This window comes from Lycorma delicatula, chromosome 5, assembly GCF_047948215.1.
Source record: "Lycorma delicatula isolate Av1 chromosome 5, ASM4794821v1, whole genome shotgun sequence".
Lineage (NCBI taxonomy): Eukaryota > Metazoa > Arthropoda > Insecta > Hemiptera > Fulgoridae > Lycorma > Lycorma delicatula.
Genome location: NC_134459.1, coordinates 169,938,408 through 169,951,551, shown reverse-complemented (window position 1 = coordinate 169,951,551; position 13,144 = coordinate 169,938,408).

The window sequence follows — 13,144 nt, the reverse complement described above, 5'->3', positions numbered from 1 at the left end:
GACACAAATTGTAAGGCTGAATGTAATCAAATACTACTTGGCATTAATTCAACAGTTTAACTCTTCAGGTAATGTATGTTAATTTAACTCATTTCACTAATCAAAATTAAATTGAATAAAAAAAATAAAAAATAAAAATAATCAGTTAAGAATAAAACAAAAAAAAACTGTAAATTTTAAGATTAATTTGGTTGTATTTATGGTAACTTGGTACTTTGTACGGTTGAATAAGTCTAATATTTTACTACTTAACAAATCAGTTAAAATTTTGTTATTATTTAAAACTTTACTATTCAGATGCTAATTTGTAAGCTTTATCCAATTGCCGTTAAGTATAGCAACTTTATTGTTTCTGTAACTTCTATTATACTGTACATATATGCAAATATTTTGATTCATTATTAAAGTAGTAATATATTATAATATTTTACGCCTATAAGTTTTTACGTAAATTTCTTCCACAAGTCTTACTATTTCGTTCTTTCTTTCGTTTAATTTTATCTTGTAGATAATTGTGTGAACAAACGCACATTCAACTGCAATACCACTTGTGTATTCATATGTAGTTGGTACATATACAGGTTAACACGTGTATATCGCTGAGTTAGCTGGATGTAATGGAGAATCGTTGGCAGGAAGACATGTCCGGCTATTCGGCTAGACCAAGTTACAATAACTTTCATAGTATTCTGCAACATTACTTCCATTAATTTTAGTCGTGTCTCATGCCTGTTCCTCACTCACTCGATCTTTCTGTTTCGCACACGTTACATCATTCTCTTCTCTCATCATCCCGACAACTATAGTAAAATTTCATACTCCGTCCTTTCTTGACTTGCGATACCTTCATTTAAAATCATAATATCAGTTTAACGCCGTATCTAACATTTACGTGACCTAAATGTTAAACCCCATAGTAAATTTAGTAGTTTAATATAATGAGATAACTTAAAATTTCGTTTAACTTATATGATGTAATATTACTTCTCTTTCGGGACATACAGAGGATGTAAAACGTTATGTATATAAATAATAAAAACGTACATTTTTTTTTTATTTTTTACTTTGTTGAAAATGCCTGCTTATAATCGAAAAATTCATTTTTTGAATAGCAGTTTAATATGATTTTGAACTGAACCTAAAAAAATTACGAAAGATACTAAAAGCTGCATCGGCAGCCTCTATCTTATTTTAGGATTATTTTACTACGCTTCAGACGAGATATTCGCAGATCATATAGAGATATCTAAATAGTTCAATTTTTGCCGGCCTCCGTATCGCGAGAGGTAGTCCTCGGCCTTTCATCCGGAGGTCCCGGGTTCGAATCTCGGTCAGACATGGCATTTTCACACGCTACAAATTATTCATCTCATCTTCTGAAGCAATACCTAGCGGTGGTCCCAGAGGTGAAAGAAAAAAAATGCAATGTATGTACGATAGGTTTCTGAAGTCCATTAAAAGATGTGTATAAAATGGACATAATTGAAATAACTTAGATTAATTCTCTTGAACTGTTATGTTAATTATATCTAAAAAAATCTAAATTTATAATAAAATGTAACATCTAGTTCGGTATATTTGCAAATATATTTTCATTAAAATTAACTAAAAGATTGAGCCATATTAATCTTTTTTTCACGTAATTTAATAGAACAATATTTAAATAGCGAGATGGTTCTGGGTTCGAATCCCGGTCAGCTACGGTAACTTTTCATACGCTATCGATTTTCACCGGGCTAATGACCGTAGCTGTTTATACTCGTTCTTTCATAAAAAGAAAAAGTATATATATTTAAATATTTGTCGTTGTTTTTCGGAAGCTTACATAAACCTCGAAGTTTCAGTGATTTTAAAAACAACTTGTTTCTAATAATAAAAATAAAAATTCTTTTTCAAAACCCTAATCAAAATAAATTTGAGAAAATTATCAATATTTGTCATTGAATCTGCAATTCTAAACAAGTTTTCAAGACGGCTCGTCAGGATCAAAATTTGCTGTTTGTAAATTAAGCCAATTTTTAAGTATTTTTCTTAAATAATTAATGAACAGTAGATGTGTTGTTACGCATCAAATACGATTAACAAATTTAAAACTGTCCACATTCGTTGTGATCTGTGTAAATAAACAGATTTAAAATATTGCACTTTAAATAACTTCCTCAGTGTTCCATATATTGTTTGCTATTGAATTAAAGGCTTGTTATTTAGCGAAATAAAAACTTAACAAGTAAATTAGAATAAAGTAAAACTGTACAATACAAGTACAAGTACCGGGCAAGTATTATTGTTATTAAATTTTTATTCTTTATTCATTATATATTGTTGGTTTTAGTTATTTCCAAAGAATTTCCATTTACGCCTGGTTTTATTGATTTCACATACCTATTATACGCCGTTCTCTCCTTGTATTGTATTTGCATGGGACTTGAGGTTCGATCTGTTTAAACTGGATGCATATACTCTGAAATTTTTTAATTAAAATATATATATAATAATCCTGAATAAATTTTTTTTAGTTTAAAATTTTATTGAACGTAAAATATTATTATTAGTAACAAAATGTAAATAATTTAAAGCTAGGATAAATAAAATCTAACTGAAATAGATTTTTGTATTGAGCATTTTTAAAATTGCCTAAAATTGGTACCAATATTAATTAAAAAAAAAAAAAACTATAATAATTAGTATACTACTTAATAATGCAAAGATTTGTACTTTAACAAGGGCACCCCACTCTTTGGGCCATTCATCACGCATATGAAAAAATTGACAAAAACATCAAATTTTTAACTTGAAGCTATGACTTTCACATAATCTTACATATCATCATCAAAGCTTGTTGTCAAATCCATTCTGAGATATCGTCCTAAAATTATTTTTTACCTTTTAGCACGTTTAATTTAAGAGTAATGTGTTTAATTTTTTTTTTAATTTCTATGTTTTAGTTCATTTAATGTAACACTGTTTTTTAAAAAAGTTGTTTTTATTTATTTTTTCATTTCTACTTCTTAGTCTTCATAAGTTGATACTTCACAGCTGCACTAGCGCACAGGTTTGAGCGATTATATGAAATTTGAATTTTTTTCTCGGCGGTAGAAAAAATACGTTCATTCAATCTAATCGATTGAAACGACAATATCATGTTACGAATTATTCAGGTTTAATGGATAAATTAAACACGGATAATTCTTTCACTAAGAAAATATGCATGTAAACGAGGTTGCGTAAGTTCGAGAGGCATTTTTTTTTCAGTTAGCAACTTAGGGGCGTCTTAGAGACTTGTAAATATTGTTAAAATATGTCATCAAGAGCAAACCTGTATGGAAAATTACAGAGCGAATGGATAAGCGGAAGCGCTTCAAAATTCGATCGGAAGGTTCCGTAACGTGAATTTCACGTATAGTCGAAGAGCGAGTTAATATAAGAGCGGTAAAAAATAACAGTAGAATAATTCATATTTTCACAGAAAACTAGTTACAATCAAATTTTTGTGTCGTACCTAATATACATGTAAACATGTCTGTGTATTTGTACCGATATTTGTTGTGAATTATATGATTTGAAACGATCTAAATGGTTCTGTATGTACGTATTTCTTACGACCTAAACTGCTTAATTTTAAATTTATTTGGATAACTTCATAATTTTTTAAGTAGTAACTTAAATCAAGATAATCACAAGTTTTAAACGTTTATTATTCGTGCAGTGATATTTTAAAACGCCGAGTAAATTACTTTCTCTAAGAAAAAAGTCAATGATTACACGACTGTCATAATTAATATTTACGATACGATCTTAAACTTTTCTTTTTTGCATTGTTACTTTAAAAAAAAGCTATCCGTTCTGAAAATATAATACAAAATTAATTATTTCTGTCTTCATAAGTAACAGGCCAGTGAGACGGTTTTTGTAGTCGACTCAAATATATTTATTATTATAAAACTAAAGTTTTATTTTTCAGTAAGATAAAAACCCGTAACGTAAAACCGTAATGTAAAAGTCCATTTCCTCGACTTTCTTATTAGGGATTATGGACGAAAATTATTATCATTCGAAAAAGTTGAAAATACATAAATACATTCACGTACATCCTGACCCTCGTAGAGGAAGATCCCGGACGCCATAACACCCCTTACGTTCCTAGTTCTGATGGGCTTACCGGAGATCATCTTATAGACCCTCTGACTTTGATTACGTATCACAGTATTAGTTTGGCCTCTGTCGGGATACCATCGATGCGAATTCCTGGGCAGACATTTCCAGTGTTTTAATTCAATTTTACTATCCCTTTCGTTACTGGCTTTTCCAAATTTTTGCTCATCTACTCTTATTTGTAGCTCTCAACTAATTAAATAACCGTTTCGCGGAAGCGTGATCCACGCGCCTAACTAAGTTATGGGAAATTTTGAGTATATAACAGGAAAATGGTTATTTTGTGACCGAAGGTAACAAAATAACCGTTTCCATAACTCAGGTTCAAACTAGACATCGTTATCTAATATATAAAGTTTTATTCGACTTTACTACAAACATCTAAATTTTTATTCTTATACTTCTTTAATAAATGATTATTGCAACAACGACAGTTTTGTTCAACATATATCCAAATCCATCTCAGTCTGTCAAAGACAATTATGAAATCTTAACTCGAAACAAACACTAACTTACTCTGTTCTGATTCGTTTTTGGGAACGAGGAAACCTTCACCCTCCCGCACTTTAGCTCCATCACCGAATTTCTAACTTATTCTACTTATTGAAGACGAATAACTAAACTAACCGTGACTCGATGCCAAAACGCCTACCTTGGTGAAGTAAACGCCCAAACCGGCCCCTAGCCATCCGGGTTTCACTCTGTCTATTAGAGCAACAAACTCCTTTAGCCATCCTCTGCGAGGCCAGAAACCTAAGGAAGCGAGCAACTTTATTCTACACCCTTTGGGGTTTTCATTTGACAAATCTAAATTATAATTAATTCTCGGAAGTTCTCTTAACTATTCTAGTTCAGATTCGTATTTGGACAGACATACAGAAAACGATTACTTATTTAGAACATTTTAACTTTCTTTTTCCTGTTTAGCATCCGGTAATTACCGTTTAGATAATACTTCGGAGGATGAATGAGGATGCTACTTATGAGTTTCAATGAAGTGCATTCTTGTACAGTCTCAATTCGGCTATTTCCGAGATGTGTGGTTAATTGAAAAAACCCAACCGCCAAAGAACACCGATATCCACGATTTAGTATTTAAATCCGTATAAAAGTAACTGACTTTACTAAGACTTGAACGCTGGAACTCTTGACTTCCAAATAAGCTGATTTGGGAAGACTCGTTCACCACTAGACCAACCCGGTGGGTTACTAACTTAGAACAAAATGAGGTAAACTGTTTTTGTTATACAAATCGGTTACAGTTTTGAGATTATTTAAAATTTAATTTCTGTTAGACATCTAGTCATAGATATCAGTGTGACTTATTTGTGAAAAAGGATAGAGCTAGATATGAAAACTTTACAAAAACTCTTCTGTTGTTACGCATCTGGTGACTGACGATTGGCTGTTAGATGGGAGAATGTTTAGGTCAAGTGATGGTTTAAATTTCGTACATGGAGTCGATGCATCGCATGATGTTACTGTTTGCGACTGTGAGGTACGTTTTGCGATTCATTATCTGTGACCTAAGTTGTTTAATTACATAATCTGTCGCAATCACAATGCGGTGATGCATATAAAGCACAACAGATGCAAGAGATAAAATTGCTTTCGCTTTCATTAAGAATATTGATTTACATACGCGACCGGTCCCAGTGTTGAACAGAGCGAAGGTGTCGCTTGTACAGGTGAAAGATTTCCTGCGTTTTAGTGGGGTGGCCTACTCTGGGTAGAAGACAACGGGTAATCGCTTCAGCCCTCGCTTTCCTTATTATGCCCGTCGTGAAATGCTTTTTTCTTGAGAACGGCAATGCCGTTTTGTGGGATTTGTATCACGTATCTTGTCGCATTCGATCCTTTTTTACGGCAAATGAGCAAATGACATATATAAATGTCTATAATTATTTTATTGACTTTTTTTCATACTACAATTTCTTCCTAAGCAAGTAGAAATAAAAAAAATTATCGTATCGGCTGCGGTTCCTCTATCGTGTTTTAAAATAAATATCTAAACTTTAATCGGGTTTAATGTAATTCTTAATTACAAAAAATTGTTCGGCTCTTCTTATGCGATGTTAGGATAAACGGATAAAAACCGGCAAGTTTTACTTTAGTAAAAATCTAAAGCTATCGTGAAAAGGCCTTTCTCCTCAATGTATAGACAAATATAGCATGTTCATGATTTCTGGTAATAAAAAAACAAAAAAAAAAAAAAACTGTGTAAATATTTGGTTATTTGGATCGCTATATCTTACAAACATATCTCTACTAGACTTTCGTCTAGTCGCTTTCCACTCTCGGGTACTTGCTGCACCGCAACACCGACTTTTGTAGAAATGAATTTTGTAATCCACTACTAGTCCATTTCTGAGCCCCTTGTTAGTTCATTATACCGATTAACAGACAAATCTTTATCTTAATAAAGAGAAGGTATTCAAGCAGTGTCCAGACAATAAAAATCTCCAACTTGAACCCACAACTAACGTCTTTAAGTGGCCTACAGGGTAAGATTATACATTTTCATTCAGACGAATAACAGCCATCGAGAGCAGCCTGCACCGTTTGATTTGTTTAACATCCTTCAATTCATAATAAGATTCTGATATCGCTGCAGTCCCAAGCTCCATCAATTCTGTTAGTAGATTCTTTTGTTCCCGAAATGTTGCGACAATCGTTTTTCAGTTCAATAATATCATCTGAATTTGTATGGCTCACTTCTCTCTGATTTTCTGGCGTCATGTTGCTCATAATATTAGTATGAACATGAGATTATCATCTACCGATTTTAGTTTCACTGTTCGCTTGCTCACAAAAAATTAATTACAAAACACAGAATTACAAGTTGGAAACGACGATATCATCGTGTCTTTCATCAATTGCTTCTTTACCAGCGCTAAACAGAATGAAGAAGCGTTTGAACAAGTTATTACATTATAAATTCCTGATCTGTGACTTCTGTGTTATACAAGTCGTGCAAGATATATAAGTGATAACATATAAAGTTGATTTCTTTACGTTTATTATGACACGATATAACCGTTCGATGCGATGAACAGAGTAAAAAGACTAATTTCAGGGCTGAATATCAGCTATAGTTTAGTCGGCTTCGTGCTGGTATGCAATAATTTTTGAGGGAAAGGCATCAGTAAAAAAATTAAAATAATATAAAATTAAATAATATCATAAAGCTTTACTTAGATAAGTTTTAAACCCTTATCCAAAGAATAGTAAACACTTTTCGATATTTTACTTAATAAGACAGTTGCAGCGATATTTTGTTTTTTCGAAAGGCCCTCCCACATTTCCAGTCCCATGATCCGATTTTGGCCGTTAACGAACTAGACCGAGATTTTCTGACGAGTTTTTTTTAAGGAACAATTTGAAAAATTACGGCAGTTATAGTGTTCACAAGAAATTGAAATATACATATATAAACTTTTGAGTTGACGGTGGTTTTGGGCTCTGAGGCTGTGAAACGCCAAGATATGTCGAAATTTTCCTGAAATCAAATCATTGTATCCATTACAATACGTAGCTATCTTTTGAAATCTACTTAAAACATTAGATTGCAGAAAAATATACTGAAATAAACCGTTTTGTAATTCGTGGGGTTGATAATTCATTCGCTTCGAAAAATAGATATTTTTCGTTTAAAACATCGTTTTAAACGATGTGTTTCGCGACACATCGTTTAATTTCGCTCTGCTATTCAGGAACGGTGTGAGGATGAGTTTTGTAAGCGGCATCCTTAAGGTATCCCCCCACAAGAAAAAGTCAGGAAAGGATAAATCAGGAGACCGAGGGGGCCACAATCCCTTCGAAATCTATTGTCCACGAAAACACCGATACAAGAAAGTCGGCTATATGAGCCGTAGCATTGTCCTATTAAAACCACGTGTAATCTATCCGGTCTGCAGGTATAGTGTTTACAAATTGTTGCACCGTCTGTATGTAGCGCTCATATTTCACAGTGCCGGAAAGAATGTATGACGTTTCGACTGCTGATATTGCACGCGAAACTCCCATTTTTTGTCCGCGGAGAGGAGACTAGTGCACCGATGTGGATTTCCGTACGCGAGATGCGTGAATTCTGTGCGTTCATGGTAGTTCCGTATTACTGGAACCGTGCCTCATCGGATCGAAACCGATCGTCGAATTCATCCCCGTCCGAGTTATGACGTGAACCGCTGACAGAAAGCTACACCTTTTCCAGTGTCTTCAGGTAACAACTCGTGAACGACAGCAATTCTGCGTGAACGCATCTTTAAACGCTTGCTCGATGCCGTGCGGGCGTTACCAAAAAAGATCAAAACGGTTAGATAGACGTAGCACAGATTTCTTGGCACTAACAGAATATAAAGCTTGCACGTCGATCGACTTTTCTGATGCTACCGTTTTCGGTCGAGCGCTTTTGGCTGCGTCTATCGCATTCCCTGTCTCTTGATTCTGCCGCTTGATGGAGAACTACTTTTCTGTGAAGGCGTTCTGGGTCTGGGCGTAACTGGCACATCTAATGTACCGGGAGGCGACGAATATATTCTGCTGCATTTTGTAACCCGTTTTACCTGATTAAACTTGCAACTAAAGAAGAAAACATTCTTCCGTGAGATTGTGTCGCTCTTTAAACCGTCTGTATTTTAAATAAATCGGCGCTAAGATTTTTTAAATCGTTTGATAATTTATTAAAAACGGCAAAGTAAACACGTATGAAGTATTTTATAAAACTTTACGCTTGACAATTATTAAATATGTACTATACTTATGTATATTGAATTTTAAAGTATAGTAAACCTCTTTACGGTTTCCCTAAAAAGTTAAAACAAATTTTCAAAATGCATAAATAGGCTGTTAGAAAATTGTTTGGCGACAATAAATATGAATCGTGTAGATTGATATTTAGAAAATGAAATATTTTTAGTTATCCTTGAGTTTATATTTATGAATGTGCATTCTTTTCCAAAAATAGTCCCTTTTTAAAAAAATAACAATATCCATGCTATCAAATCTGATAATAGAACTCTCTTTTTCTGTTTAGCTTCTGGAACTACTGTAAGGTATTACTTCAGAGGATGATATGTATGAATGTAAATGAAGTGTAGTCTTGTACAGTCTCACATCAACTATTCCTGAGATAACTTTCCCGAAAAAGGTCCTCCCACTTCCACCTGCACGGTCCGATTTTGGCCATTCGACCGAGATTTTGGGACGAGTTATTTTTAATAAACAATTTGAAAGTGATTGCGGCAGTTATCCTGTCCACAAGAAACTGAAATATAACATGTATAAATGTATTTTAAACTTTTGAGCTGACGGTGGTTTTTGATTCTGCGGGATGTGAAACGCAAAGATATAGAAATTTTTCGGATGTCGAATCATTGTACCCGTTACAGTAGGTAGTTTTGTATTGAAATCTACCTAAAAAAAGAATAAACATATGAAATAACTACTATTTAGTAAACGAAAGCATCGTAAACAAGTAATATATTTTATTGTAATTCATTACTGTACACCGATGATATAATTATTTTTCGAAATTATTAATTAATATTTAATTTTTTCATCCCAATTTCAACAATATACATGTAACATAACTTAAGTTAGCTTTTTAATTATTAGATTTACGATAATTTACATTTAAGTTCATAGAATCTTTTTTTTTTATCGACGGGCGAAGAATAACAAAAAAAAAATTACTAATACGTATTACAATAAAATTAAAATTAATTATAAAATCGACAAATAATAAAAGTAATAATTAAAATTGCTAACAAGCAGTGACAGCGACTTACAAATTCAAAAAGTAACAATTCAGAAATTATACAAATGAAAAAAAGTAAAAAAAATAATACTGACCTAAGTAATTAATCAACGCTAATATTATATTAATGAATGCAATTGAATCAAGAAATGAAAAAAAAAATTAAAGTAATCAGCTGAAATAATAAAAATAAACTCCCGTTCAAGTTCAAATATAGTAAATAATTAAATTAATTATTTAATTAGAAGAGAGAGTGCTAATTTGTTCCGATTCTCTAAGTGCACTTGTTGCAATTCGGAACAAAAACATTAAGGATGTATTAATTTCAAACATCCTGTCCATTTTATACGTTTTAAATCAACGAGGACAGCGATGCATATTTGTATGAACTCCAGGGCATGCTGGTGTTACAGGTAATGAGAGCGCAGACGAAGCAGCCAGAAAGGCAACAGTCTGCGATGATTTGGATGCATTTCCTGTAAGAGTGGCAGATGTTAAAAATTGTCTAACTAACGTAGTAAAAAACAAGTGGAATACTGAGTGGAGGAGTTTAAATACAAAATTAAACTCGGTGAAAACTTCTCCATATAAATGGAAAAGCGACGTGAAGTTGACTCGCCGAGAACAAGTAGCTGTGACCAGACTTAGAATCGGTCACACGCGATTAACAAATTCATATTTGTTAACCGGCGATGAGAGACCGATGTGCGGTGTTTGCAATATAACTCTTACAATTAAGCATCTAATAGAAGAGCGTACAATATATGAGGACCTCAGAAAGAGGTTCCGTCTAAGAAATTATATTACTGCTGATTTAGCTAATGGAAATGAAAGAAAAATAATTGCATATTTACACGCCAGTGGACTTCTTAAAAGTCTATAAAAATGGAAATTTTAAATCCGTGTTAAAGAGTCTGTAAGAGGTAGTTTCATCCATATGTGGGAGTCTCGAAGCGTGGCACGTATCACTATACGTGCCGCGCTTCGAGAGGTAGCCCGCTTATACGGGAGGTAGCCCGCTTGCCTAGGCCACCCTGGCTTGTCTGCATTCAAGAGCGGTGAGTCGGGGTGCGCCCAATGATGGCATGGGGGACCCTCAAGGGTAGACTGAGGGCGCGAGGCTATGGGTGGGCGCAATGCATGCCTGTAGCCTGTTTATATGGAGAGTCAACTGCCACGGCATCTTGGCGCGACTGATATTCTGCTTAACGGCCCCGAGGGTGCTAAAATAAACAAATAATCGAGACAGGTAGAAGAAGATAACGGTATTGATAACTTGTATTTTTAATTTCATGGTTTTTTGAGAACCTTATCTCAAATTTTAATATCGGGGCCCTTTACACCCCGTAAGTGTTGCGCTTGTGTTTGTTATTTGTGTTTTAATGTTCTGTGTAGTTTGTGCTTTTAAATAAAATGTAAGGGCCCTTTACATCCTTACATATGACGATCCTGATGGTGATACTAATTTCTTTTAAGAACGTGACGAGGGCTAATGACCTTAGTAGTCGATGCCCGTAAAAATTCTAGAAAAAAAAAACAAAAAAAATTAAATTAATTGTTTATTCGTTTATTTACAACCGGTAATTTATCACAACAACATTAAATTACATCGACTAATCGATCGTATTAATTATAACAAAACATATTAAAATAATTTGATAGGAAAAAAATTATTTTTGAATTATAACAAAAATATGAAAACTTAAATAAACAATAAAAACGATTAACACGTTTAAAAACTAATATAAATACTTGCTGGCCTCCGTGGCGCGAAGGGTAGCATCTCGGCCTTTCATCTTGAGGTCCTGGGTTCGAATCCCGATCAGGCGTGGAATTTCCATACACGCTACAAATCATTCATCTTATCCTCTGAAGCAATACCTAACGGTGGTCGCGGAGGTTAAATAAAAAAAAAAAAAAATACTCATCTGCAAAGAGACAAACATAGCTATCGTATACAACATACTAGATCGTGGATACCGGTGTTCTTTGGCGGTCGGGTTTCAATTAACCGCACATCTCAGGAACGGTCGAACTCAGAATGTACAAGACTACACTCATACATATCATCCTTATTCATTCAGGTAATATCTGAGAACGGTAGTTACCGGAGGCTAAACAGGAAAAAGAAAGAACATAACTGTAAGAAGAACAAGAAGAAGAAATGATCGCAGCCAGCCTAAACCTGACCCAAAATAAACGAAAAAATTACAACTTCTCAAAATTGTAATATTTAATATGCGTGTAAATTATTAAGTAAGTAACATTTTAATATTCTGTTCCCGTGAACCTATAAAAAATGTAATTTTTTCAAGGGTTACAGTTGTCATAGGCACTCGTAGATAAGAAGTTTTTACAAAACTTCAAACGTAAAGATAAAAATAGGGTTTTTATTTGACTGACTGAATCTTGAAAATGTTTCATTTAAGAGGGTCCCGTAGCCTTGCATTCAAAAGCAAATACATATTTCGCACGCTGCTGCTAAACATCTTTATAATTTTATAAAAATTCCTTGATTTATAAATTCAAAAAAATCGTAAACAAAGAAACCACATTTGTTTTCTAAAATGTTATTAACTGTACCCAAAATTATTTATTTATCGTTAAACTTGACAAAGTTACGTTTAATTTAGACAAAATAAAAACGTAGTAATATGGGAACGCAAACTTAGAAATATGAATCTTTTAAAATTAACTGGTGAAAATTACAATATTTTGGAATATTCTACTAGTCAGTAATTTGGAATCGCGTAAATACTATCGATACGTACAATAAAAAAGTTCTCGACCGGTTTTAATGGACCTAGTGAGTATATCTAGTACTTACTCTTTCTTTTTCTGTTTAGCCTTCGGAACCGCTGTGTGGTATTACTTCAGAGTATAATATATATGAATGTAAATTAAGTGTAGTCTTGTACAGTCTCAGTTCCTGAGGTGTGTGGTTAATTGAAACCCGACCACCAAAAAACACCGGTATCCACGATCTAGTTTCCAAATCTGTATTATAGTATCCACAGTACTATTTAGTCGCGTACATTTAAACTGCACGACACTTATTTTTCGTTATTATATACATTAATATTTAAAATATTAATCTAATCTGCATCCAGATGCAGATATAGGTGTCGTACACATTTAGTATTTGGGATGTAAACGCCGTTCAGATGGACCCGTGGGTACTCACCTCTCGTCATCGCAAACGTCATACGATTCGATTTCATCGGATCGATCTTC